Below are 26,614 nucleotides of genomic sequence, written 5' to 3' on the forward strand. Positions count from 1 at the left end.
CCTATCTGGTGTTCCATTCAGATAAGGTTATTTTGCGTACCAAGCCTGGTTTTCTTCCAAAGTTGTTTCCAACAAGAATATTAACCAGGAAATAGTTGTTCCTTCTCTGTGCCTGAACCCAGTTTCAAAGAAGGAACGTTTGTTACACAATTTCGATGTAGTCCGTGCTTTAAAGTTCTATTTAGAAGCAACAAAGAATTTTAGACAAACCTCATCCTTGTTTGTCGTTTACTCTGGTAAGAGGAGATGGACAAAAGCTATTGCTACATCTCTTTCTTTCTGGCTGAAAAGCATTATCCGATTGGCTTATGAGACTGCCGGACGGCAGCCTCCTGAACGAATCACAGCTCACTCCACTAGGGCTGTGGCTTTCACATGGGCCTTCAAGAACGAGGCTTCTGTTAATCAGATATGGAAGGCAGTGACTTGGTCTTCTCTGCACACTTTTGCCAATTTTACAAATTTGATATTTTTGCTTCTTCGGAGGCTGTTTTTGGGAGAAAGGTTTTGCAAGCCGTGGTGCCTTCCGTTTAGGTAACCTGATTTGCTCCCTCCCTTCATCCGTGTCCTAAAGCTTTTGGTATTGGTTCCCACAAGTAATGGATGACGCCGTGGACCGGACACACCAATGTTGGAGAAAACAGAATTTATGCTTACCTGATAAATTACTTTCTCCAACGGTGTGTCCGGTCCACGGCCCGCCCTGGTTTTTTAATCAGGTTTGAAAAATTTTTCCTTTTCTTTATACACTACAGTCACCACCGGCACCCTATAGTTTCTCCTTTTTCTTCTAACCGTCGGTCGAATGACTGGGGGGCGGAGCCAGAGGGGGAGCTATATGGACAGCTCTTGCTGTGTGCTCTCCTTGCCTTTCCCTGTAGGGGAGGAGAATATCCCACAAGTAATGGATGACGCCGTGGACCGGGACACACCGTTGGAGAAAGTAATGTATCAGGTAAGCATAAATTCTGTTTTTCTTGGCATTTGACACACAGCCCTCTCCTGGTTTGCTTCCTACCTCTTAAATGACTAATTTACAGTTTCCTTTAACAGCATATCCTCTGATACTTTGCCTCTCTTAGTAGGATTATACCATATGTCTTGGGTCCCTTGCTTTTTTCTATCTATACATCCTCCCTTGGAAAGTCTTATATCCTCCTTCGGGTTCCAGTACCACTTATATGCTGATGATACCCAAATTTTAGCTTTCCTCTTCAGATCTTTCCCTCTTTACTCAACCTGATTATCAACTGTCCCTCTGCAATTTCCTCTTGGATGTCTTCACACTACCTTCAACTCAACTTGTCTAAAAATGAGATGTTTCTCCCCACCCCTCCTAGACATCTCACACCTGACATTTCTCTTACAGTAGGAATAGAATATTCTCAAAACTCATCTTAGTCCGTTGTCTTGGTGTCGAACTTGATGTCACATTCACGCCATCTATACAAGCGCTTACCAAATCCCTGCTGTGCACTTCTAAGCCACATTTCCAGTATTCACACCTTACTCAAGAAACTACAAAACTTCTAATTCATTTCCTTTATTTTGTTACCTATAGAACTACTGCAACTGACTCCTAAATGGCCTTCCCAAACACTGCCTCTTCCCCCCCCCTTCAATCTATCATGAATTCTTCAGCTATACTCATCACCTAAGTCATTCGATATACATTCACCTGCCCCATTCTACAGTATCCATACACTGGCCCCCATACATTTTAGAATACAATTAAAAATATTAACCAAAATCTATAAAGCACTCAGCAGCCTTACTCACAACTATATTTCCTTATTCATCTCCAAAATACTTTCTGACCTGCACTTTTCGATCAGCCTCTGACCTACATCTCTCTCCCTTGGATTTGCCTCGCTGCTGCAACTACAATCTGCAAACTACCCAAAAGCTTATGTCTCTGCACCATCAGCCTGTACACTGTAAGCTGTTCGGAGCAAGGCCTTTCCTCCTCCTGTACTAGTTTTATTTAATCTGTTGTGTATTTGTATCTTACCACAAACCTTTGTCATTGTATACCAATATTTTGCAACGCTATACAAATAAATTATACAGATATAATAAAGCAAAATCTATAGCCTAGGTTTTCAAAATGCTACAAATAGCCTAAACCAGATAATTAATTTGCAGCATTTTCAGGTTGCAGAATTTACCTTTTGGTATCTAGGAAAAGTAAAAGAAAAGTATAAAAAAAAATTACACAAAGAAAATTTAACAAAAGCAAGAGGTGTTTAATGGCCTTTTACAGTCTAGATTACAAGTGGAGCATAATTTAACTTGTGCCCGTAAATGGGCAAATTTGCAAGTGGCTGGTTAATGCACTTTGTGCTCAATTTCATTAACCAGAGATCAGACCTCTGGTTAAAGAAAAAAATGTCCCCCAATTTCCCCCAAAATAAAGTGTACAGTTCCTTTTTAAAAATAAAGAATATGAGCATCTTTATTTTTTATTAAAATAAATATAATAGTTATAAGGGGTTTAGAGTGAGGGGATGTGGGATATTAGGAAACAAATGGCACTGAAAAGTACCTTTACATTGCGGTCTATGAGGAATGTTTTCTCTATAAAAATATATGTATATGCTTATACATTTTGCACTCCACTCGTAATCTAGCCCTAAGTTTGTGGCAATTACTGACATAAATGTGAAGAGCCTGTACACAGGTGGAATTATTTTACATCATTCCATATAAAAAAAAAATAATGTCCAAGTTAACATGACCCTTCACAAGGTAGAATGGTAAAATTAATAATGACCATGAAGTGCCTCTGGTTGCAGCTGCTAGGGAATATCGTGGATAGTACTTTATTATGCATAGGGACAGTGCTTGATAGGGTGACAACTACAATCTTAACTAACATACTTGTCATATTGTCAGTACTATGCCCGACCTTCCTGAAGAAGAGAGAGCAAAGAAGCTGGCTTCCTGCTCACGGCATCGCTTTCGCTACATCCCACCTAATACTCCTGAGAATTTTTGGGAGGTTGGGTTCCCTTCTACACAAACTTGCAAGGACAGAGGTAAGCAAATACATATAGAACTGGTTATTATCATAAGCATGCATCACTCTTAGCTTGGTAAATGCTAGTGTGCCTGCCCTCCTATGTATTTATTTTATAAATATAGTGAGAGTCCACGATATGTTACTCCTAGGAATTATTCTTCCGTACCACTAGGAGGAGGCAAAGATTCTAAAAACCCCAAGAGCTCTATAAAACCCCTCGCATGTACTTCAGTCTTTGCCTCTGCTGGAGGTGGTCGAAGGATAAAGCTGTGCATTTGATTCTTTAGAGTGAGGGGTTCTCAGTTTATGATGAGGCCCGGGTTCCCCTCAGAGTGCAGTGCTTTGTCAGAGGGATGTATCTGGGTGTATGATTTGGCGCTCTCTTTTTCACCTCATTGGAGATCTGTCACAGACCCTCCATAATTGGTTGCAGGGATTTGTCTTTTGCCTCCTCATAGATCTACAATACACTCCTATTCAATAACCTCTGATGATATGTTTCAGCACTGGTTTGGCTGTCTAATGGTTGTTTGCTGGTGCATGAGTGTCTATTGGTAAGTATCCTTTTTAACATTTAGACACTCTTTAGCCTTATAAGGGCACTTATTGTGTATGTGTGTGTATATATATATATATATATATATGTATGTGTGGTGCGTGTCTTTACATTACATTATTCCCCTTGCTGTTTGCGCATCAGGTTTATTGGCATGCTTAGTTTAAATTCTGCGTGTCTAATTTAAAGTTTAGGCCGTATGGACCACGTACGTATATTCAGTTCTTTTTTTGTTATTCTTACTTTTTTCACACACCTCCAAGATTACACACCACTGCGGGTTTAGCGTATGTAGTTCAGGTTTTTTTTCTCTTGCATTCTCAGTCTGCTTGTGCGTTTCCAAGCATTCGGGTGTGAAGTTATATGGCCTCCTGCTTTGTTTTACAGTTCAGCATAGAGTTGCTATTGTACCTGTACATTTTTTAAAAACTACTTTTGGAGTGGATACGTTACCATACCTCAAGAGCTTTTCTTTCATGTAAGGGGCAAGAGTCCATGAGCTAGTGACGTATGGGATGTACATTCCTACCAGAAGGGGGCAAAGTTTCCCAAACCCTCAAATGCGAATAAATACACCTCCCACCTCACCCATACCTCAGTTTTACAAACTTTGCCTCCTTAGGGAGGTGGTGAAGCATGATGTGCTTGATTTCTTCTGTGAAAGGGCGCTTCTAAGCATTTTGAAGCCCAATTCCTCTCTAAGTACAGTGTTTGTCTGAGGGATGTGAAGAGAGTATTGCCTGGTGACACAATGTTTTCGCCTATAGGAAATCTATTCTAGGGCTCTCTGTAAATTCGGTCGCTGGGATTCATCTGCTGCCTCCCTTTACAGATCGACATTATACTCCTCTACCAATACCTCTGCTGATATGTTTCAGTACTGGTTTGGCTTTCTGCTATATGTGGATGGGTGTCTTACATGGTAAGGTATATACTTTTATTATATAAGACACTCAGCTATGGATTGGGCACTTTTTAAGTAAAGTTGTTAGATATTGTTTGTATACATGCATGAGTCAGTAATCAGTGCTCTTTTTTTAGCGACTTTATTTGTGGCTAAATATTTGTCAAGGTTGGTAGAGTCTGTGAAACATATAGTTTTTTTTGGAGCTAGTAATATATTTATTACATCAGGATGCTAAGTATTATGTTTGTCCTCAATGGAATGTTACTAATCACATTTTATGCAGCTGTAATAGAAGTTTTTTTTTTTCGCCTCTGTTTCCCCATTCTCTCAAGCCTGTTATATATATCAATATAGGAGCATGGATATACATTGCAGAATTAATTTATTTTATTTTTTTCTAATTTTGTTTTTTTTGCAATTACTGTATGTCTCAAACTGAACCTGCCTCTGATGTTACCATAGGATTTGAGCTGCCTAAACAGTTATTTAACAAAGCTAAGTATGTTTGTTGTAATTATAACTTAATTTAAAATTATTCAGCTCAATTATGTGGCTCTTGTTTTAACAAATTGTTATATATATCTATGAGTACAAATACACCCACTGTTATTCCTTTTCAGTCTAATGTACATAGCATTACTGCAGAAATGTAAGATTTTATTGCTACAGCTATAGAGAAGGCAATGACTGCTATTTCTCTTGTAAGGTGTATCCAGTCCACGGGTTCATCCTTTACTTGTGGGTTATTCTCCTTCCCAACAGGAAGTGGCAAAGAGAGCACACAGCAGAGCTGTCCATATAGCTCCCCCTCTAGCTCCACCCCCCAGTCATTCTCTTTGCCGGCTCGAAAGCAATCGGAAGGGTAAAGTGAATGTGGTGTTAGAATTGTAGTTTTTATTTTCTACAAGCAAAAGTTTGTTATTTTAAATGGTACCGGTGTGTACTATTTACTCTCTAGCAGAAAGGAGATGAAGAATTCTGCAGGGAGGAAGATGATTTTAGCATGTTGTAACTAAAATCCACTGCTGTTCCCACAAAGGACTGAGGAGTACAAGAAAACTTCACTTGGGGGGAACGGTTTGCAGTTTAGGTTGCAATAAGGTATGTTCAGTCATTTTTTTCTAGACAAGACTGTGATAATGCTGGAAAAGACTGATAATATCCCCATGAGGGAAGGGTAAGCTGTATTCAGAGACTCAGTAAGGAATTGCAAGCTTACATAACAGGGCTAGTTTATGCTGGTTGACACTACTTAATGGCAAAGTTTTTTTTATTGAAAATATCGTTTTTTTGAGACACTTTGAAGGCTCCTTTGGGTTTCTTTCAGGGGTTGTTACCCACATGGCTATTATTAAAGCACTTAGGAGTGTTTTTTTAGGCCTCACAGCACCGGAGTAAGGTGGGAGGGGCATAATTTCGCGCCTCAGATGCACAGTTAATTTTGACTAGAAGTTCAGGCTGTTTCATATGGAGGGTCCTGCTGCAGTTTGAGGGCCTAAAGGAAGCTTTTTTCCCCACAAATCTGGTTCCTAAGGGCAGGTAGGGCCACAGCAGAGCTGTGGCAAGGTGCTGTAGATTTTTTAACCGGTTTGTTGGCTTACTGTTGATCCGGTTTGGGCATTAAGGGGTTAATCGTTTTTATTGCTAGTGGTGCAATCTTACTAATGCTTTAGGTACATGCTGTAAAAATTTCGAAAAGTTTGCTGCATTTTTCACTGTTTTGTAAAATTGTGTGCCTTTTTTATCTCTTAAAGGCACAGTAACGTTTTTTTTTTTTCAAAGTGTGTTTTTACTTGATTAAAGTGATTTCCAAGCCTGTTTGTGTTACTACTAGTCTGTTAAACATGTCTGACACCAAGTAAAATCCTTGTTCAATGTGTTTAGAAGCCATGGTGGAACCCCCTCTCAGAATGTGTCCCACTTGTACTGATATGTCTATACACTTTAAAGATCATATTGTTACACTTAAAAATGTGGCCCAAGATGATTCTCAGACAGAAGGTAACAAGGTTAGCCCGTCAACCTCTCCCCAAGTGTCACAACCAGTTACGCCCGCTCAAGCGACGCCTAGCACCTCTAGTGCGTCTAACTCTTTTACCTTGCAAGATTTGGCGACAGTTATGAATAATACCCTCTCAGTGTTTTTATCTAAACTGCCCGTGTTAACTGCAAAGCGTGATAGCTCTGTTTTAAGAACAGATTATGAGCATTCTGACGCTTTAGTAGCCGTATCCGATTTACCCTCACAACGTTCTGAAGTGGGGGCGAGGGATGTGCTGTCTGAGGGAGAAATTTCCGATTCGGGAAAGGTTGCTCCTCAGACAGATTCAGATACGTTGGCTTTTAGATTTAAACTAGAACACCTCCGCTTATTGCTCAGGGAGGTATTAGTTACTCTGGATGACTGCGACCCTTTGGTGGTTCCAGAGAAATTGTGTAAAATGGACAAGTACCTAGAAGTTCCTGTTTACACTGATGTGTTTCCGGTCCCTAAGAGGATTGCGGATATCGTTACTAGGGAGTGGGATAGAACGGTATTCCCTTTGTTCCCCCTCCTGTTTTTAAGAAAATGATCCCCATATCTGACCCCATGCGGGACTCGTGGCAGACGGTCCCTAAGGTGGAGGGGGCTGTTTCTTCACTTGCTAAACGCACAGCCATACCAATTGAAGACAGTTGTGCTTTTAAAGACCCTATGGATAAAAAATTAGAGGGTTTACTTAAGAAAATTTTTGTTCAACAAGGTTTTCTTCTCCAACCTATTGCGTGCATTGTTCCTGTAACTACTGCAGCTGCTTTCTGGTTCGAGGCGCTGGAAGATGCGCTCCAGACGGAAACCTCATATGAGGACATTATGGACAGAATTAAGGCTCTTAAGCTGGCTAATTCTTTTATCACAGATACCGCTTTCCAAATAGCTAAGTTAGCGGCAAAGAATTCAGGTTTCGCCATTTTAGCACGCAGGGCGTTATGGCTAAAGTCCTGGTCGGCCGATGTGTCGTCAAAATCCAAACTCTTGAACATCCCTTTCAAAGGAAAGACCCTTTTTGGGCCTAAATTGAAAGAGATTATTTCAGAAATCACTGGGGGAAAAGGCCATGCTCTCCCTCAGGACAAGTCCTTTAAGATAAAGAACAAACAAAATCATTTTCGTTGCTTTCGGAATTTCAGGAGCGGTCCCGCTTCATCCTCCCCTGCTACAAAGCAAGAGGGTAACGCTTCACAACCCAGGTCAGCCTGGAAACCTTACCAGGGCTGGAACAAGGGTAAACAGGCCAAGAAGCCTGCAGCTGACTCCAAGACAGCATGATGGGGTAGCCCCAGATCCGGGACCGGATCTAGTAGGGGGCAGACTCTCTCTTCGCTCAGGCCTGGGCAAGAGATGTACACGATCCCTGGGCCTTAGAGATTGTATCCTAGGGATATCTTCTAGAATTCAAGGACTCCCCTCCAAGGGGAAGGTTCCACATTTCTCGTCCGTCTACAGACCAGACAAAGAAAGAGGCGTTCTTACGCTGTGTAGAAGACCTACATACAATGGGAGTGATCCGCCCAGTTACAATTGCGGAACAAGGGCTGTGTTTTTACTCAAACCTGTTTGTGGTTCCCAAAAAAGAAGGAACTTTCAGACCAATCCTGGATCTCAAAATTCTAAACAAATTCCTCAGAGTACCATCATTCAAGATAGAGACCATTCGGACAATCTTACCAATGATCCAGGAGGGTCAATATATGACTACCGTGGATCTAAAGGATGCGTATCTGCACATTCCTATCCACAAAGATCATCACCAGTTTCTCAGGTTCGCCTTTCTGGACAAGCATTATCAGTTTGTGGCTCTTGCTTTCGGGTTGGCCACTGCTCCCAGAATTTTCACAAAGGTGCTAGGGTCCCTCCTTTTGGTAGCTATCTCTTCTGCTCGAAGAGTGTCAGAGTTATCTGCTTTACAGTGTGATTCACCTTACCTGGTTTTCCATGCAGATAAGGTAGTTTTGCGTACCAAACCCGGTTTTCTTCCTAAGGTTGTGTCTTATAAGAATATTAACCAGGAAATTGTTGTTCCTTCTCTGTGTCCTAATCCTTCTTCAAAGAAGGAACGTCTGTTACACAAGCTTGATGTGGTTTGTGCTTTAAAGTTCTATTTACAAGCAACTAACGATTTCAGACAAACAACTTCATTGTTTGTTATCTATTCTGGTAAGAGGAGAGGTCATAAGGCGACTGCTACCTCTCTTTCCTTTTGGCTGAAAAGCATCATCCATTTGTCCTATAAGACTGCTGGCCAGCAGCCTCCCGAAACAATTACTGCTCATTCTACCAGAGCAGTGGCTTCCACATGGGCTTTTAAAAATGAGGCTTCTGTTGAACAGATTTGTAAGGCAGCGACTTGGTCTTCGCTGCATACTTTTTCCAAATTTTACAAATTCGATACTTTTGCTTCTTCGGAGGCTATTTTTGGTTTTACAAGCAGTGGTGCCTTCCGTTTAAGGTACCTGTCTTGTTCCCTCCCTTCATCCGTGTCCTAAAGCTTTGGTATTGGTATCCCACAAGTAAAGGATGAACCCGTGGACTGGATACACCTTACAAGAGAAAACAGAATTTATGCTTACCTGATAAATTTCTTTCTCTTGTGGTGTATCCAATCCACGGCCCGTCCTGGCTATTAGTCAGGTAGAATTTTGGTTTAAACTACAGTCACCACTGCACCCTATGGTTTCTCCTTTTTCTTCCTAACCTTCGGTCGAATGACTGGGGGGTGGAGCTAGTGGGGGAGCTATATGGACAGCTCTGCTGTGTGCTCTCTTTGCCACTTCCTGTTGGGAAGGAGTATATCCCACAAGTAAAGGATGAACCCGTGGACTGGATACACCACAAGAGAAAGAAATTTATCAGGTAAGCATAAATTCTGTTTTTGCCTTTGAATAAATGAAAAACTTTTTTTGCAACATTTTCCTAAACTTAGTGAATTAAGTTCTGACCTTCAGCATACGGACGTATCCTCTACTGATCGGGTCTCCTCTGATTCAGAGGATGCCACGTCAGAGACTGATATAGACAAATCTTTTTTATTTAAGTTTTATATTCGTTCTCTCTTAAAGGAAGTTTTGTTTACTTTGGGTATTGGGGAGTCTAAATCTCCTGATGATAAATTGCCTAAATTCTGTATTTAAGACTACTGTTATTACTCCTGAAGTATTTCCTATTCCTGACGCAATCTCTAATGTGATTGCTAAAGAATGGTCTAAGCCTGGTACCTCTTTTAACCCTTCTTCTAGGTTTAAGAAATGTATCCTTTACACTGTAGCCAAGGATTCTTTAGATAGGAAGCTTGAATCTTATCCAAGAAGGGCGTACTTGCATTCTGGCTATATTTTTAGACCTGTTATATCTAAGGCTGATGTTGCTGCTGCTTCTACTTTTTGGTTGGACAGTTTTGGACAGTTTAGCACAGCAGTTGTCTTCAGATTCTGAATTATCTAATATTATTGTTTTACTTCAACATGCAAATCATTTTATTTGTGATGCTATATTTGATGTTAGGAAGATCAATATCAAATCCATGTCTTTAGCCATTCTATCTAGAAGAGCTTTATGGCTTAAATCTTGGAATGCTGACATGGTGTATAAGACTAGATTATTATCTCTCTCTTTTCAAGATAAAAAATCTTTTTGGTTCACAATTGGATTCTATTATCTCCACTGTTACTGTGGGTAAGGGAGTTTTTCTACCCCAAGACAAGAAATCTAAGGGTAAATTTAAAGCTCCCAATTGTTTTCTTTCCTTTCATCAGAATAGAGAACAGAAAACCACTCCTTCCCCTAAGGCCTCTGGCTCTAATTGAAGACCATCTCCGAATTCGAATTAATCCAAGCCTTATAAGAAACCAAATCCTGCCCCTAAACCTATATGAAGGTGCGGCCCTCAAGCCAGTACTTCTGGTACGGGGCAGACTAAAGGTATTTCAAAGAGTTTGGACAGACTCTGTCCAAAATCAGTGGATTCAGAATATAATTTCTTAGGGGTGTCGAATAGGATTCAAAATAAGACTTCCTTTGGGAAGATTCTTTCTTACCTATGGAACAAAAAACCCAGTAAAAGCTCAAAGTCTTTCTGAAATGTGTTTCAGATCTAGAACTTTCAGGGGTAATTGTCCCAGTTCCACAGCAGGAACAAGGATTGGGGTTTTTATTCAAATCTATTCATTGTACCTATGAAGGAAAATTCTTTCAGACCAATTTTGGATCTGAAAACTTTAAATCGTTTTGTAAGAGTCCCAACTTTCAAGATGGTGACTATAAGGACTATTCTGCCAATTGTTCAGCAAGGTCACTTCATGTCCACAATAGACTTACAGGACGCTTACCTTCACAATCCGATTCATCCAGATCACTATCGTTTTCTGAGATTCTCTTTTCTAAACAAGCATTACCAATTTGTCGCTCTTCCGTTTGGCCTTGCAACAGCTCCAAGAATATTCTTAATAATTTTAGGTGCCCTTCTATCTGTAATCAGAAAGCAGGGTATTGCATTGTTTCCTTATTCGGACGGTATCTTGGTACTAGCTCAATAGATTTCCAGATAGATTCAGTGTCCATAATTCTATCCCTAACAGAAAAAGAGATGTTTGAGATTGGTTTTAGCTTGTCTAAACCTTCAGTCTCGTATCATTCCCTTTAGTGGCTATGTGCATAGAAGTTTTAGGTCTCATGATTGCAGCATTGGACGCAATCCTTTTTGCTTGTTTTCACATGAGACCTCTATAGTTTTGCATGTGGCACCAATGGTGCAGGGATTATACTCAGATATCACAACTGATATACTTGAATCCCAACTCTCTCTGACTTGCTGGTTAAACCATCACCTTATTGTTTAAGGGGCCTCCTTTGTTTGTCCTACCTTGCCTTTGATCACAACAGATGCATGTCTCTCAGCTTGGGGAGCTGTTTGGGGGGGATCTGACAGCACACAGAGTTTAAGAGCTCTTCAGGCATGGCCTCTATTAAAGTGAGAATCGTATATTCGGTTTCAAACAGACAATGTCACAACAGTGGCATATGAATCATCAAGAAGGGACTCGTAGTCCCCTAGCAATACAAGAAGTATCTCTAATACTTTCTTGGGTAGAATCCAATTCTTGTCTAATCACTTTGATTCATATACCCGGTGTAGACAATTTGGAAGCGGATTATCTCAGCCATCAGATTCTACATCTGGGGAGTTGTCTCTCCATCCAGATGTGTTCTAGTTGATTGTGCAGATGTGGGGTCCTTCAGACATAGATCTGATGGCCTCTCGTCTAGAAACTTCCCAGATATCTTTCCAGGTCCAGGGATCCTCAGGCGGAATTGATGAATGCTCTAGCAGTTCCATGGTTTTACCAACCTGCTTAAATGTTTTCACCTCTGGGAGTGATCTCAAAGATCATAATGGAACAATCTTATGTGTTTCTGATAGCACCAGCATGCCCTCACAGATTTTGGTATGCGGACCTTGTCCAAATATCCAGTTGCCAGCCTTGCTCACTTCCTATAAGACCAGAACTTCTGTCTCAAGGCCCAGTTTTTCATCAGGATCTCAAATCTCTAAATTTGAAGGCATGGAAATTGAACACTTAGTTCTTAGTCATAGACGTTTCTCTGACTCAGCAATTAACACTATGATACAGGCTCGTAAGTCTGTTTCAAGAAAGATTTATCATAGGTTTTGGAAAACCTATATTTCATGGTGTTCCACTTAAGATTATTCTTGGCATTCATTTAGAATTCCTAGGATTTTACAGTTTCTTCAGGATGGTTTGGATAAAGGTTTGTCTGCAAATACTTTGAAAGGACAAATCTCTGCTCTTTCTGTCTTATTTCATAGAAAGATTGCTAAGCTTCCTGATATTCACTATTATTTAATCAATTTCTCCTCCTTGTAATTATTTTAACTAGGTAAGCTATTAAATAGTATATTAATCTATTTAATAGCTATTGTACATAGTTAAAATAAATACAAAGTTGCCTGTAAAATAAATATAAACCTAAAATAGATACAATATAATTTTTTGTTATATTGTAGCTATATTAGGGTTTATTTTCAGGTAAGTATTTAGTTTTAAATAGGAATACTTTAGTTAATAAGAGTTAATTTATTTAGTTAGATTAAAATTATATTTAACTTAGGGGGGGTGTTAGGGTAGACTTAGCTTTAGGGTTAATCTAATTTATTATAGTAGCGGCGAGGTCCGGTCGGCAGATTAGGGGTTAATACTTGAAGTTAGGTGGCGGCGACGTTGGGGGGGGGGCAGATTAGGGGTTAATAAATATTATGTAGGTGTCGGCGATGTTGGGGACAGCAGATTGGGGTTCATAGGGATAATGTAGGTGGCAGCGGTGTCTGGAGCGGCAGATTAGGGGTTAATTGTGTAATGCAGGTGTCAGTGATTGCGGGGGCGGCAGATTAGGGGTTAATAAGTGTAAGATTAGGGGTGTTTAGACTCGGGGTTCATGTTAGGGTGTTAGGTGCAGACTTAGAAAGTGTTTCCCCATAGGAAACAATGGGGCTGCGTTGGGCGCTTAACGCTGCTTTTTTGCAGGTGTTAGTTTTTTTTTCAGCCCAAACTGCCCCATTGTTTCCTATGGGGGAATCGTGCATGAGCACGTTTTGCCAGCTTACCGCTACCGTAAGCAACGCTGGTATTGAGGGTTGAAGTGGAGCTAAATTCGGCTCAACGCTCCCTTTTTGGAGCTTAACGCAGCCCCTCAGACAACTCTAAATACCAGCGTTGTTTGGAAGCAGCGGTAGGAAAAACTTACCGACAAAACTCTAAATCTAGCCGATTGGAAGTGATTGTTCAAATTCCTTTATAGGGACAGGGGGTGGGATTTTATCTCTCTTCATTATTCCAAAAAAATGAAGGTACTTTCAGACCATAGAAACGCTTTGGACTATTCTGCTTTTGTTTAACAAGGTCAGTTTATGTCTACAATAGATTTAAAGGATGCTTATCTTCATGTTCCAATACACAGAGAACATTACTAGTATCTGAGGTTTGCCTTTCTAGACAAGCATTTTCAGTTTGTTGCTTTACTATTTGGACTGGCTACAGCTCCAAAAAATTTCAAAAAGGTTCGGGGTGCCCTTTTGTCTTTGATCAGAACTCAGGGTAATGTAGTGTTTCCATACCTGGACAATATCTTGTTTCAACCTCCGTCTTTTCCTTTAGCAAAATCTTACATCAACTAACTGTTGTTGTTGTTTCTTCAAAAGCATGGTTGGAGGATCAATTGTCCAAAGAGTTCTTTAATTCCTCCAACAAAGTAACTTTTTGGGGATTTCAAATAGATTCAGTATCCATGAGTCTTTCTCTAACAGAGCAGGGAAGGTTTAAATTGGTGTGAGCGTGCTTGAATCTTCAGTCTCTCTCTTTTCCCTCAGTTGCTCTTTGGATGGGAATTCTAGGCCTCATGATTACAACTTCAGATGCAATTCCATTTGCTCGTTTTCACATGAGACCTCTTCAGCTTTGTATACTTTGTCAATGGTGCAGGGTCAGCTGTCTCAAATAATTTCTGGATCCCAGTACAAGTCAGTCTCTGTCTTAGTGGCTGGATCATCAGTTCATTATTCAGGGGCTTCTTTTGCTCATCTTACCTGGACTGTGATCACTACAGATGAGCACAGAGACAGTATCAATCCGAAGATTGAACAATTGTACACCTGAATAGCACTCTTCCCCTAATCAAAAGGTGGCTGTAGTTTTTGGACAAGATTATTAAGTATCTTATGAGAGGAAGTGCGAAGACAATGTTAAAATATAACCTTTATTAGGTAATTTAAAAGAAAAACAAAGAAATACCACACACATTCATGAATTAAAAACACAAAGTTGGGTTAATTGAAATATACACCTAGTATTCACTTATTGAGTAGAGTGGTTGTATATCACAATAATTCTAGCAAACTTCAATAAAAGTTTTATATCATGGAAACATTCAGTGAGTTTGTAATAGACATGGACACAAGGGGGTTAATAAATATATGTTGGGCTAATACCACTCTTATCCACTGCTATGTTGAAAATGGGTATAGGATATTCAGGAATTAGGTTTAATGATAGTTCTTGGTATAATGTATGCAAGTTCAAATTGTTTTCCCTTAATGGTAGATCAGAGGGAGATTTCCCACCTATTGGAATCTGGGGGGTTAAAGATAGTACCCTGTATTCCCTCTAATTCTGTTCAGTTATCAATTATTTGCACCCCATAAAGGATTAACTTTGTGTTAAACAAGAACAGAGGAATTGACAGTTTAATGAGTACTGTTATTATGGAACCACACTGATCTTTTATAGGGTCAAATTCATCACTATTGAATATATGCTGTAATATAGTCTATGAGAGAAAAGTAACTATTCATTCCTGGATCTTAAACATTAGAGAACTGGGTATGGTCAGAAATAATTCTGAGAATCACATATCAAGGAGTAGCTTATTTCACCCAAATATCTGAATACATTTTATTAAACAATTTTTGTAGTAAATTCAGAACCAGGGCAGGACCTTGGATTGTGTATTGTATAAACAGTGTTTATTACATCAGATAGCAGCCATAGATAACCCTATATTGTGTCTCAGAATGCCTATAATAGCTGACTATTTGGTGAGAAAATGTACTATTCCATGTGGCTAATAGTATTTAGATATATAGTTTGGCCAATAAAGGCAGTGCTGTGATAAATTTAAATGTATCAAAACCTGGTTGTTGAGGTAGAATTGACTGTTATGTTATAATATTCTTGTATCCAATGCTTATTGTGAGTTGGAATACGTTATATATCCCAGGATGATACTTAGATAGAGAGTATATTTCTAAATGAGATTTTTATACTGCTACACAGGGTTATAGCTTCTAGTTGATTGATTCTTTATTACTTGAGTAGACGTACAAGCAGGTTGTTACTAAATGACAATTAATGTGCCATGATAAAGTTTACTTGTCAATAGTGTTGGAATATAGCTGCACACAGTAATACCTTGCTTGCTTTCCTACAATATAAATATATATTATTTAAATATAAATCAATTCAATTAGGCAAATAGCCTTTAACTAGATCAGCTAAAATAGAGCAGCTTATCGTAATACCGCTGGTTTGCTTTTATTTAATGCTGTTTAGATAAATTCAAATAGCAATTAATTTTGTAATAACTCCGCTGTGATACCGTTCAGAGTATTGAAGAGATTATTTTCCCACTGATACTTTAACATGATCACGCATAATCGCAACATTGTATACTTTACTTGTAAGATATTGTAAATAAGTTGCAGTGATCCGTAGCATTTACTTATAACCAGTCACCCAGCTAAATCACTATATGTGTATGCTGAATATTTAGGATACTTATGAATAAATTTCAAAGTCACATACTAGTGATATAGTTTAAATATATGGGGCCGTCCATTGGCGGTAAAATGTCGGCTGTTGCGGTTTAGAATAGCATGTCAGTTAATTATTGCTGTAACCGCTCAATAGTAATCACTGAATGTCGTTAGGATTCTCCATTACCATCTGAGTTAGCTAGATACCATTAACAACCACTACGTGCTAAGTAATACTATAATATTTTAAACCACAATCTTTGCTGATTAAAAAACGCTAAAGGCATTCACACATAACAGTTCCCTAACATGTTTCGCCACTAACGTGGTTTTTTCAAAAGACCCTTTAAATTTATCACAGCACTGCCTTTATTGGCCAAACTATATATCTAAATACTATTAGCCACATGGAATAGTACATTTTCTCACCAAATAGTCAGCTATTATAGGCATTCTGAGACACAATATAGGGTTATCTATGGCTGCTATCTGATGTAATAAACACTGTTTATACAATACACAATCCAAGGTCCTGCCCTGGTTCTGAATTTACTACAAAAATTGTTCAATAAAATTTATTCAGATATTTGGGTGAAATAAGCTACTCCTTGATATGTGATTCTCAGAATTATTTCTGACCATACCCAATTCTCTAATGTTTAAGATCCAGGAATGAATAGTTACTTTTCTCTCATAGACTATATTACAGCATATATTCAATAGTGATGGATTTGACACTATAAAAGATCAGTGTGGTTCCATAATAACAGTACTCATTAAACTGTCAATTCCTCTGTTCTTGTTTAACACAAAGTTAATCCTTTATGGGGTGCAAATAATTGATAACTGAACAGAATTAGAGGGAATACAGGGTACTATCTTTAACCCCCCCGATTCCAATAGGTGGGAAATCTCCCTCTGATCTACCATTAAGGGAAAACAATTTGCACTCGCATACATATTATACCAAGAACTATCATTAAACCTAATTCCTGAATTTCCTATACCCAATTTCAACATAGCAGTGGATAAGAGTGGTATTAGCCCAACATATATTTATTAACCCCCTTGTGTCCATGTCTATTACAAACTCACTGAATGTTTCCATGATATAAAACTTTTATTGAAGTTTGCTAGAATTATTGTGATATACAACCACTCTACTCAATAAGTGAATACTAGGTGTATATTTCAATTAACCCAACTTTGTGTTTTTAATTCATGAATGTGTGTGGTATTTCTTTGTTTTTCTTTTAAATTACCTAATAAAGGTTATATTTTAACATTGTCTTCGCACTTCCTCTCATAAGATACTTTATAATCTTGTCCAAAAACTACAGCCACCTTTTGATTAGGGGAAGAGTGCTATTCAGGTGTACAATTGTTCAATCTTCGGATTGATACTGTCTCTCTATAAGTACCAGTACACAGCACCTCAGCCATTTTGGATAATAGTGAATCTGGAATTTCTATACATAAAACACATAGATTATTATTATTTCCAGTGGATAATAGGCTACCCTAATCTGTAAATATCTGCAGTGCCATTAGTACCCTTGCTTTTTCTGTGCAACTCAGTGCAGATTGGGAAGCTGGTTGTGGTCTCTGAGAGCACAGGGAATTTGGGATCCTTGGGAGGCAAGGTTGCCAATAAATATTCTAGAACATGCTATTTTCAGGGCTCTTGTGTCTTGGCCCCTGTTAAAAGGGAGTCTTATCTCTGTTTCCAAACAAACAATGTTACTGCATTGGCTTATGTCAACCATCAGGGGAAACTCAGTTCCCTATCCATCAGGGAAGTATCTAGAATAAAGTGTAGATTGGAGACCAATGGCACTACTTACTATTCAATGAAGGGTAGTAAGTAGGATACTAGTATGTACTTTATTACCATTCATTATGCTAATGTGTATCTAGGTTTGAACAATTAGTTTGGATCCAGTATGAAGACTGGGCAGGATATCCTTTTAAGCACTCTTTCCCTTAATATGATACATTATATATGTGTGCGGTGTGTTTCACTGGGATAAAAACAATTACTTTATTTCTTCATATTAAAAATTGGTCAAAACACAATTAAAAACAAAATGTCTTAGTCAAATAGTATTAAGGATTGTCTCATAAGCCGAATCTTTGTTCCAGTGTCTAGAATAAGTGCTCCCTGGAATACTATGTGGCCTCACTACTGATTATTCAGAAATAATCTGATAGAGGTTGGATTAGTATACTGGTTATTGTTTGTAACTTCAATTCGTTATATTGAAGTTACAAACAAAAACTGGTAAACCAATCCAACCTCTATCAGATTATTTCTGAATAATCAGTAGTGAGGCCACATAGTATTCCAGGGTGCATTTATACTAGACACTGGAACAAAGATTTGGCTTATGAGACAATTCTTGATACTATGAGCATAAGACATTTTGTTTTAAATAGTGTTTTGACTGATTTTTAATATGAAGAAATAAAGTAATTGTTTTTATCCCAGTGAAACACACCCCACACATATATAATGTATTATATGAAGGGGAAGAGTGCTTAAAGGGTTATCCTGCCCAGTCTTTACACTGGATCCAAAATAAAAGTACCTTGAATAATCTCGTGGTCTGAAATCAATTCCTGTCTAATCTCTGCAATTCATATTCCAGGAGTGATCAACTGGGAAGCAGACTTTCTCATTCGCCAATATCTACATCCAGGGGAATGGTCCCTTCACCAGGATGTGTTCAACCAGATTGTGGGTCTTTGGTTGCTCCCAGAGATAGATCTGATGGCTTCTCTATGAACACCACTTCCCGGGTACTTTGTGAGGTTCAGAGACCCTCAAGCAGAGTTTGTGGATGTTCTAGTAGCTCCATGGTCATTTCAGCTTGCTTATTTTTTTCCTCCTCTGGTACTTCTTCCCAGAGTGATCTCCAAGATAAACCTAGAGAAATCTATAGTAATTCTGATTGCCCCAGCTTGGCCTCACAGTTTTTGGTATGCAGATCTGGTTCAGATGTCCAACTGTTCTACTTGGCCTCTTACTCTGTGGTCTGTTTTTCCATCCAGATCTCAAGTCTTTGAACTTAATGGCATGTAAAATGAACGGTTAGTCCTTAGACATAGAGGTTTCCCTGATTCAGTGATTGAAACTTTATTTCAAGCTTGTAAGGCTGTAACTAGGAAAATGTGTTATAAAGTCTGGAATGCCTTTATTTCTTGGTGTATAGATGCTGACATTGTTTAAGAATTTCTAGGATTTTGCAGTTCTTACAGGATGGTTTTTATAAGGGCCTATCTGCCAGTTCTCTGAAGGGGCAAATTTCTGCTCTTTCAGTTTTGTTTCATAAGAAGATTGCTGCGAATCTTCCTTATATTCATGGTTTTGTTCAGGCTTTGACTCGTATTTAGCCTGTGATCAAGCCAATTTCTCCTCCATGGAATCTCAACCTTGTGTTTAGGGTTTTGCAGGCTACTCCTTTTCAACATATGCATAATGTGGATATTAAACTGCTTTCTTGGAAAGTTTTATTTCTTTTGGCTATCTCTTCTGCTAGAAGAGTGTTTGAGTTATCTATGCTTTCTTGTGATCCTCCTTATCTTGTTTTTCTTCAGGATAAGGAAGTTTCTTTCATGTAATTGGCAAGAGTCCATGAGCTAGTGACATATGGGATATACAATCCTACCAGGAGGGGCAAAGTTTCCCAAACCTCAAAATGCCTATAAATACACCCCTCACCGCACCCACAATTCAGTTTTACAAACTTTGCCTCCTATGGAGGTGGTGAAGTAAGTTTGTGCTAAGATTTCTACGTTGATATGCGCTTCTCAGCATTGTTGAAGCCCGATTCCTCTCAGAGTACAGCGAATGTCAGAGGGACGTGAAGGGAGTATCACCTATTGAATACGATGATTTCCCTAACGGGGGTCTTTTTTATGGGTTCTCTGTTATCGGTCGTAGAGATTCATCTCCTACCTCCCTTTTCAGATCGACAATATACTCTCAAATTTACCATTACCTCTACTAAAGAACTGTTTTAGTACTGGTTTGGCTATCTGCTATATGTGGATGGGTGTCTTTTGGTAAGTATGTTTTTATTACTTAAGACACTCTCAGCTATGGTTTGGCACTTTATGCAAATTATATAAAGTTCTAAATATATGTATTGTACTTATATTTGCCATGAGTCAGGTTCATGTATTTCCTTCTGCAGACTTTCAGTTTCATATTTGGGAATATAAACACTTTAAGAAATTTGTTTCTTACCTGGGGTTTAGTCTTTTTCAAATTTGACTACTTTTGCATTTGTGGGTATTAGGCCCGCGGGTGCGTCAAATGTTAGACTTTATTGCGTCATTTTTTGCGCGGGAAATTACGTTTTTTGACGCTACTTCGTCATTTCCGGCGTCATACGTGTCGTCGAGACCTTTCACATGGCGGCGTCATTAGTGACGCAAGTGTGTCATTTCCGGTCATTTTTGGCGCCAAAAAGGTTTACGTTACGTTGTGCGTCATACTTGGCGCCAAATTTTTTTCATTATTTCAATACCCCATTCATGTTTGCCTCCTGCTTTCTTTTCTATCAAGAGGCCTATGCTTTTGCATTTTTTCCCATTCCTAAAACTGTCATTTAAGGAAATAGATAATTTTGCATTATATGTTGTTTTTTTCTTTTACATTGAGCAAGATGTCCCAATCCGATCCTGTCTCTGAAGTTTCTGCTGGAACATTGCTGCCTGACATCGGTTCTACCAAAGCTAAGTGCATTTGTTGCAAAATTGTAGAAATTATTCCACCGAATGTCATTTGTAATAGTTGTCATGATAAACTTTTACATGCAGATAGTGTTTCTATCAGTAATAGTACATTGCCAGTTGCAGTTCCTTCAACTTCTAATGTGCATGATATACCTGTAAATTTTAAAGAATTTGTTTCTGAATCCATTATGAAGGCTTTGTCTGCATTTCCACCTTCTAATAAACGTAAAAGGTCTTTTAAAACTTCTCATTTAGCTGATGAAATTTCAAATGACCAACAACATAATAATTCATCCTCTTCTGCTGAGGATCTATCTGAAACAGAAGATCCTTCCTCAGATATTGACACTGACAAATCTACTTATTTATTTAAAATAGAGTATATGCGTTCTATATTAAAAGAAGTGTTAATTACTTTGGATATTGAGGTAACCAGTCCTATTGACGTTCAGTCTAATAAACGTTTAAATGCTGTTTTTAAACCTCCTGTGGTTTCCCCAGGTGTTTTTCCCATTCCTGAAGCTATTTCTGATATGATTTCTAGGGAATGGAATAAGCCAGGTACTTCCTTTGTTCCTTCTTTAAGGTTTAAGAGATTGTATCCTTTACCAGCAAAATCTATAGAGTTTTGCGAAAAGATCCCCAAAGTTGATGGGGCTATTTCTACTCTTGCTAAACGTACCACTATTCCTATGGAAGATAGCACTTCCTTTAAGGATCCTTTAGATAGGAAGCTTGAATCTTATCTAAGGAAGGCCTATTTATATTCAGGTCATCTTCTCAGACCTGCTATTTCTTTGGGTGATGTTGCGGCTGCATCAACTTTCTGGTTGGAAAATTTAGCGCAACATGAATTGGATTCTGACATATCTAGCATTGTTTGCTTACTACAACATGCTAATCATTTTATTTGTGATGCCATTTTTGATATTATCAAAATTGATGTTAGATCCATGTCTTTAGCTGTATTAGCTAGAAGAGCTTTGTGGCTTAAATCTTGGAATGCTGATATGACATCTAAATCTAGATTACTATCTCTTTCTTTCCAAGGTAATAATTTATTTGGTTCTCAGTTGGATTCTATTATTTCAACTATCACTGGAGGAAAAGTAGTTTTTTTGCCTCAGGATAAAAAACCTAAGGGTAAATCTAAGGCTTCTAACCGTTTTCGTTCCTTTCGTCAGAATAAGGAACAAAAACTCAATCCTCCTCCCAAGGAATCTGCTTACAGTTGGAAGCCTTCCTCAAATTGGAATAAATCCAAGCCATTTAGGAAACCAAAGTCTGCCCCTAAGTCCGCATGAAGGTGCGGCCCCCAGCTCAGCTGGTAGGGGGCAGATTAAGGTTTTTCAAGGATTTTTGGATAATATCTGTCCAAAATCATTGGATTCAGAGCATTGTCTCTCAAGGGTATCGAATAGGATTCAAAGTAAGACCTCCTGTGAGAAGATTTTTTCTCTCACACATTCCTGTAAATCCAGTAAAAGCTCAGGCTTTTCTGAAGTGTGTTTCAGACCTGGAGTCTTCAGGGGTAATCATGCCAGTTCCTCTTCAGGAACAAGGTTTGGGGTTTTACTCAAACCTATTCATTGTACCAAAGAAAGAAAATTTGTTCAGACCAGTTCTGGATCTGAAAATTTTGAATCGTTATGTAAGAGTACCAACTTTCAAGATGGTGACTATAAGGACTATTCTGCCTTTTGTTCAGCAAGGACATTATATGTCCACAATAGGCTTACAGGATGCATACCTTCATATTCCGATTCATCCAGATCACTATCAGTTTTTGAGATTCTCTTTTCTAGACAAGCATTACCAATTTGTTGCTCTTCCATTTGGCCTAGCAACAGCTCCAAGAATCTTTTCAAAGGTTCTGGGTGCCCTACTATCTGTAATCAGAGAACAGGGTATTGTGGTGTTTCCTTATTTGGACGATATCTTGGTACTAGCTCAGTCTTTACATACTGCAGAATCTCACACAAATCAACTAGTGTTGTTTCTTCGGAAACATGGTTGGAGGATCAATTTACCAAAAAGTTTCTTGATTCCTCAGACAAGGGTCACCTTTTTAGGTTTCCAGATAGATTCAGTGTCCATGACTCTGTCTCTAACAGACAAGAGACGTTTAAAATTGGTTGCAGCCTGCCGGCGCCTTCAGTCTGAGTCATTCCCTTCAATGGCTATGTGCATGGAAGTTTTAGGTCTCATGACTGCAGCATCGGACGCAATCCCCTTTGCTCGTTTTCACATGAGACCTCTACAGCTTTGTATGCTGAATCAATGGTGCAGGGATTATACAAAGATATCACAATTAATATCCTTGAATCCCAATGTACAACACTCTCTGACATGGTGGATAGATCACCATCGTTTGGTTCAAGGGGCTTATTTTGTTCGCCCAACCTGGACTGTGGAGCCGTTTGGGGGTCTCTGACAGCACAAGGGGTTTGGAAATCTCAAGAGGCGAGATTACCAATAAATATTTTAGAACTCCGTGCAATTCTCAGGGCTCTTCAGTTCTGGCCTCTACTAAAGAGAGAACCGTTCATTTGTTTTCAGACAGACAATATCACAACTGTGGCTTATGTCAATCATCAGGGTGGGACTCACAGTCCCCAAGCTATGAAAGAAGTATCTTGGATACTTGCTTGGGCGGAATCCAGCTCCTGTCTAATCTCTGCGGTGCATATCCCAGGTGTAGACAATTGGGAGGCGGATTATCTCAGCCGCCAGACTTTACATCCAGGGGAGTGGTCTCTCCATCCAGATGTGTTTTCTCAGATTGTTCAGATGTGGGGGCTTCCAGAGATAGATCTCATGGCCTCTCATCTAAACAAGAAACTTCCCAGATACCTGTCCAGGTCCAGGGATGTTCAGGCGGAAGCAGTGGATGCGCTGACACTTCCTTGGTGTTATCAACCTGCTTACATCTTCCTGCCTCTAGTTCTTCTTCCAAGAGTGATTTCCAAAATCATCATGGAAGAGTCTTTTGTGTTGCTGGTGGCTCCAGCATGGCCACACAGGTTTTGGTATGCGGATCTGGTCCGGATGTCCATCTACCCGCCTTGGCCACTTCCGTTACGGCCGGACCTACTATCTCAAGGTCCGTTTTTCCATCAGGATCTCAAATCATTAAATTTGAAGGTATGGAAATTGAACGCTTAGTTCTAAGTCATAGAGGTTTCTCTGATTCAGTGATTAATACTATGTTACAAGCTCGTAAATCTGTCTCTAGGAAGATTTATTATAGAGTTTGGAAGGCTTACATTTCATGGTGTTCTTCTCATAAATTCTCCTGGCATTCTTTTAGAATTCCTAGAATTTTGCAGTTTCTTCAGGATGGTCTGGATAAGGGTTTGTCTGCAAGTTCCTTGAAAGGACAAATCTCCGCTCTTTCTGTTTTATTTCACAGAAAGATTGCTATACTTCCTGATATACACTGTTTTGTACAGGCTTTAGTTCGTATTAAGCCTGTCATTAAGTCAATTTCTCCTCCTTGGAGTCTTAATTTGGTTCTGAGGGCTTTACAGGCTCCTCCATTTGAACCTATGCATTCTTTGGACATTAAACTACTTTCCTGGAAAGTGTTGTTCCTTTTGGCTATCTCTTCTGCTAGAAGAGTTTCTGAGCTATCTGCTCTTTCTTGTGATTCTCCTTTTCTGATTTTTCATCAGGATAAGGCAGTTTTGCGGACTTCTTTTCAATTTTTACCTAAGGTTGTGAATTCTAACAACATTAGTAGAGAAATTGTTGTCCCTTCTTTATGTCCTAATCCTAAGAATTCTTTGGAGAGATCCTTACATTCTTTGGATGTGGTAAGAGCTTTGAAATATTATGTGGAAGCTACTAAAAATTTCAGGAAGACTTCTAGTCTATTTGTTTTATTTTCTGGTCCTAGGAAAGGTCAGAAAGCTTCTACTGTTTCCTTGGCTTCTTGGTTGAAACTTTTGATTCGTGAAAAAACAAGTTTAGAGTGAGTGCACCTGGTGAGTGTTAATGTTGGGAAAATTGGTTAATATAACCACGCTCTAAACCCTACAAGTGTGACAATTGTTCCTTCAAACAACTGTCAAAGAATGAAGTGCAATAACCAAGGTGAGGGGAGCTAGAGGTATAATTAGTGGTGATTGTATGTTACTGTGTAACCTAAATAAAAGTTTATGCTTAAGCGTTATGGTTGATAAAATAATATATTTATTTTAAAACACTTTAAAACATATGCATAGTAAAAGTATAGAGCTCTATTACTTTAAGACATATAAAACAATATACAATATACAAATTGTAATAACAATAATTGAAGCTTTAAAATAGTTGCTAAAATATTGTACACTTATTTGCTTGCTTAAATATGTACACTTTTTGCTTTCTTCTGTGGTCTACACGGTCTCTTTTAAGGCTCTAAAAGTTTAGTATTAATATTAATGTTCTTCTAGTACTCACGATTTGGTCTTGAGTGTAAAGGCTTTTTAGCTTTATGGGGTAATAAAAAACCGTTGTGGAGGCAAAATACGTTTGGAGTAAATACAGCCTTAAAGTTGACAATCTTGCTTTTTGTAGTTTTGGAGGTTAATAAGAACAAGCTGTTGATTTGTTTCTATTTCCTTTATTAGGCTGATACAATGTTTATCTCCAATAAGTTGTACTAGAGAAAAATCTTAGCCGTTTTAGCGCTGAAAAGGTGCTTGAAAGTTCCTCAAATTTTTCGTGAAGGCTTTAAATTGAATTATCCGTTGGTCTCTGAGACTGTATACCCTATTTTGTGCTAGTATGCTATTCAGGGTTTGCAGGAGTCTCTAAGAGGCTTATAGCGTTTGAAAATTCCTCAATCTTTAGCAGGAGTTTGTTTGCGAATTACCGTTGGTCTCTGAGACTGTTTACCCTTTAGATTTTGTTCAGGGTTTGCAGGAGTCTCTAAGAGGCAGTTCTGTCTGTTGTCCGGTGTTTTTCTTCTTTTGCGCTTATTATTTCAAGCGCTAGATAGAGCTGAATCCGTTGAAAGGAAGATAGTTCTTGTCCCACAGTGTGGGCATTAACTGTCAAAGAGGGTGCGCACTCAGGTGGGCAGATCTACGCGTTTCGGCGGGTGCCTTTATCAAGATGCCTCTGAGAGTGTTCGCGGTCCTTTTTAAAAAGGGGTAAGTAGCTCCTGGTTGGTTAATTACAAATTCTTAGTTGACCAATCTTTGTGCAGATATTTGAGCAAAATGTTCGGTTACAATTTCAAGCTGTAGTACAGATTTGTGAAATGATAATAATAACGTAAGCTAGAATGAAACTTTTAACATATAAAACTATTCATAATTTCCTAAACATAGTTGATCTGTTTAAGTGTTTGGTAAGTGTGTGCGCCCTCTATAATGATAGAAATATACAGTATAATTTTGTGAAGATAAAATCAATATAATAGTGAGTTGGAAAGGGGGGTGTTATTGTTTCGGGACATATGTGATAACTTAGAATTTTTTGTCCGCATAAAATTGTTTTAATTATTTTGCTGTTTTGTTGCTAAATGTTGTATAAAATTTGCGACAAAATTAATATATTACTCTGTGAATATATGTAAATATAGGAAAGTTTTAAATTCATAATTTTTAGATTAGAAAGTTTAAATCAAACTCCATGTTTAATCCATGTGGATATAAGGTTTTAAAGGAGTAAATATATTCCGCTTCTTTTCTAAGTAGGAGGTTTTCTAGATTTCCCCCTCTGGGATTAAGGAAAACTTTTTTGACTCCCCAATATTTTAGGTGGTGGATATTGCCATTATGATGTTCAGTAAAATGTTTATATAGGTTGGTGCTAGTTGATTTGTGTTCGATATGGTGAAGGTGTTCTCTTATGCGGTCTCTGAGCATGCGGCTAGTTTGGCCAAAGTATTGGTAACCACATAAACATTGTAAACAATAAATGACATTCTTATCTGAACATCGTATGATTTCCTTGATGTTGATATATTGGTTGTTATTATTAGATTTTAGAGTTTTAATTTTGCTGCTATGTTTGCAAGATTTACATGATATACA

At 38.6% G+C, this 26,614-nt stretch overlaps 1 long non-coding RNA gene across 1 annotated transcript in view; it reads left to right on the plus strand.

Annotated features, from left to right (window-relative positions):
* Nucleotides 1-2,903: 2,903 nt before the first annotated feature.
* Nucleotides 2,904-26,614, plus strand: part of LOC128660889 (uncharacterized) — a 71,786-nt gene continuing 48,075 nt past the window's right edge. Inside the window, exon 1 of the long non-coding RNA XR_008402590.1 lies at nt 2,904-3,038. This is a non-coding gene — a long non-coding RNA (uncharacterized LOC128660889). The remainder of the gene's footprint in view (nt 3,039-26,614) is intronic.

The sequence above is a fragment of the Bombina bombina genome, chromosome 5 (assembly GCF_027579735.1).
Source record: "Bombina bombina isolate aBomBom1 chromosome 5, aBomBom1.pri, whole genome shotgun sequence".
NCBI classification, from domain to species: domain Eukaryota; kingdom Metazoa; phylum Chordata; class Amphibia; order Anura; family Bombinatoridae; genus Bombina; species Bombina bombina.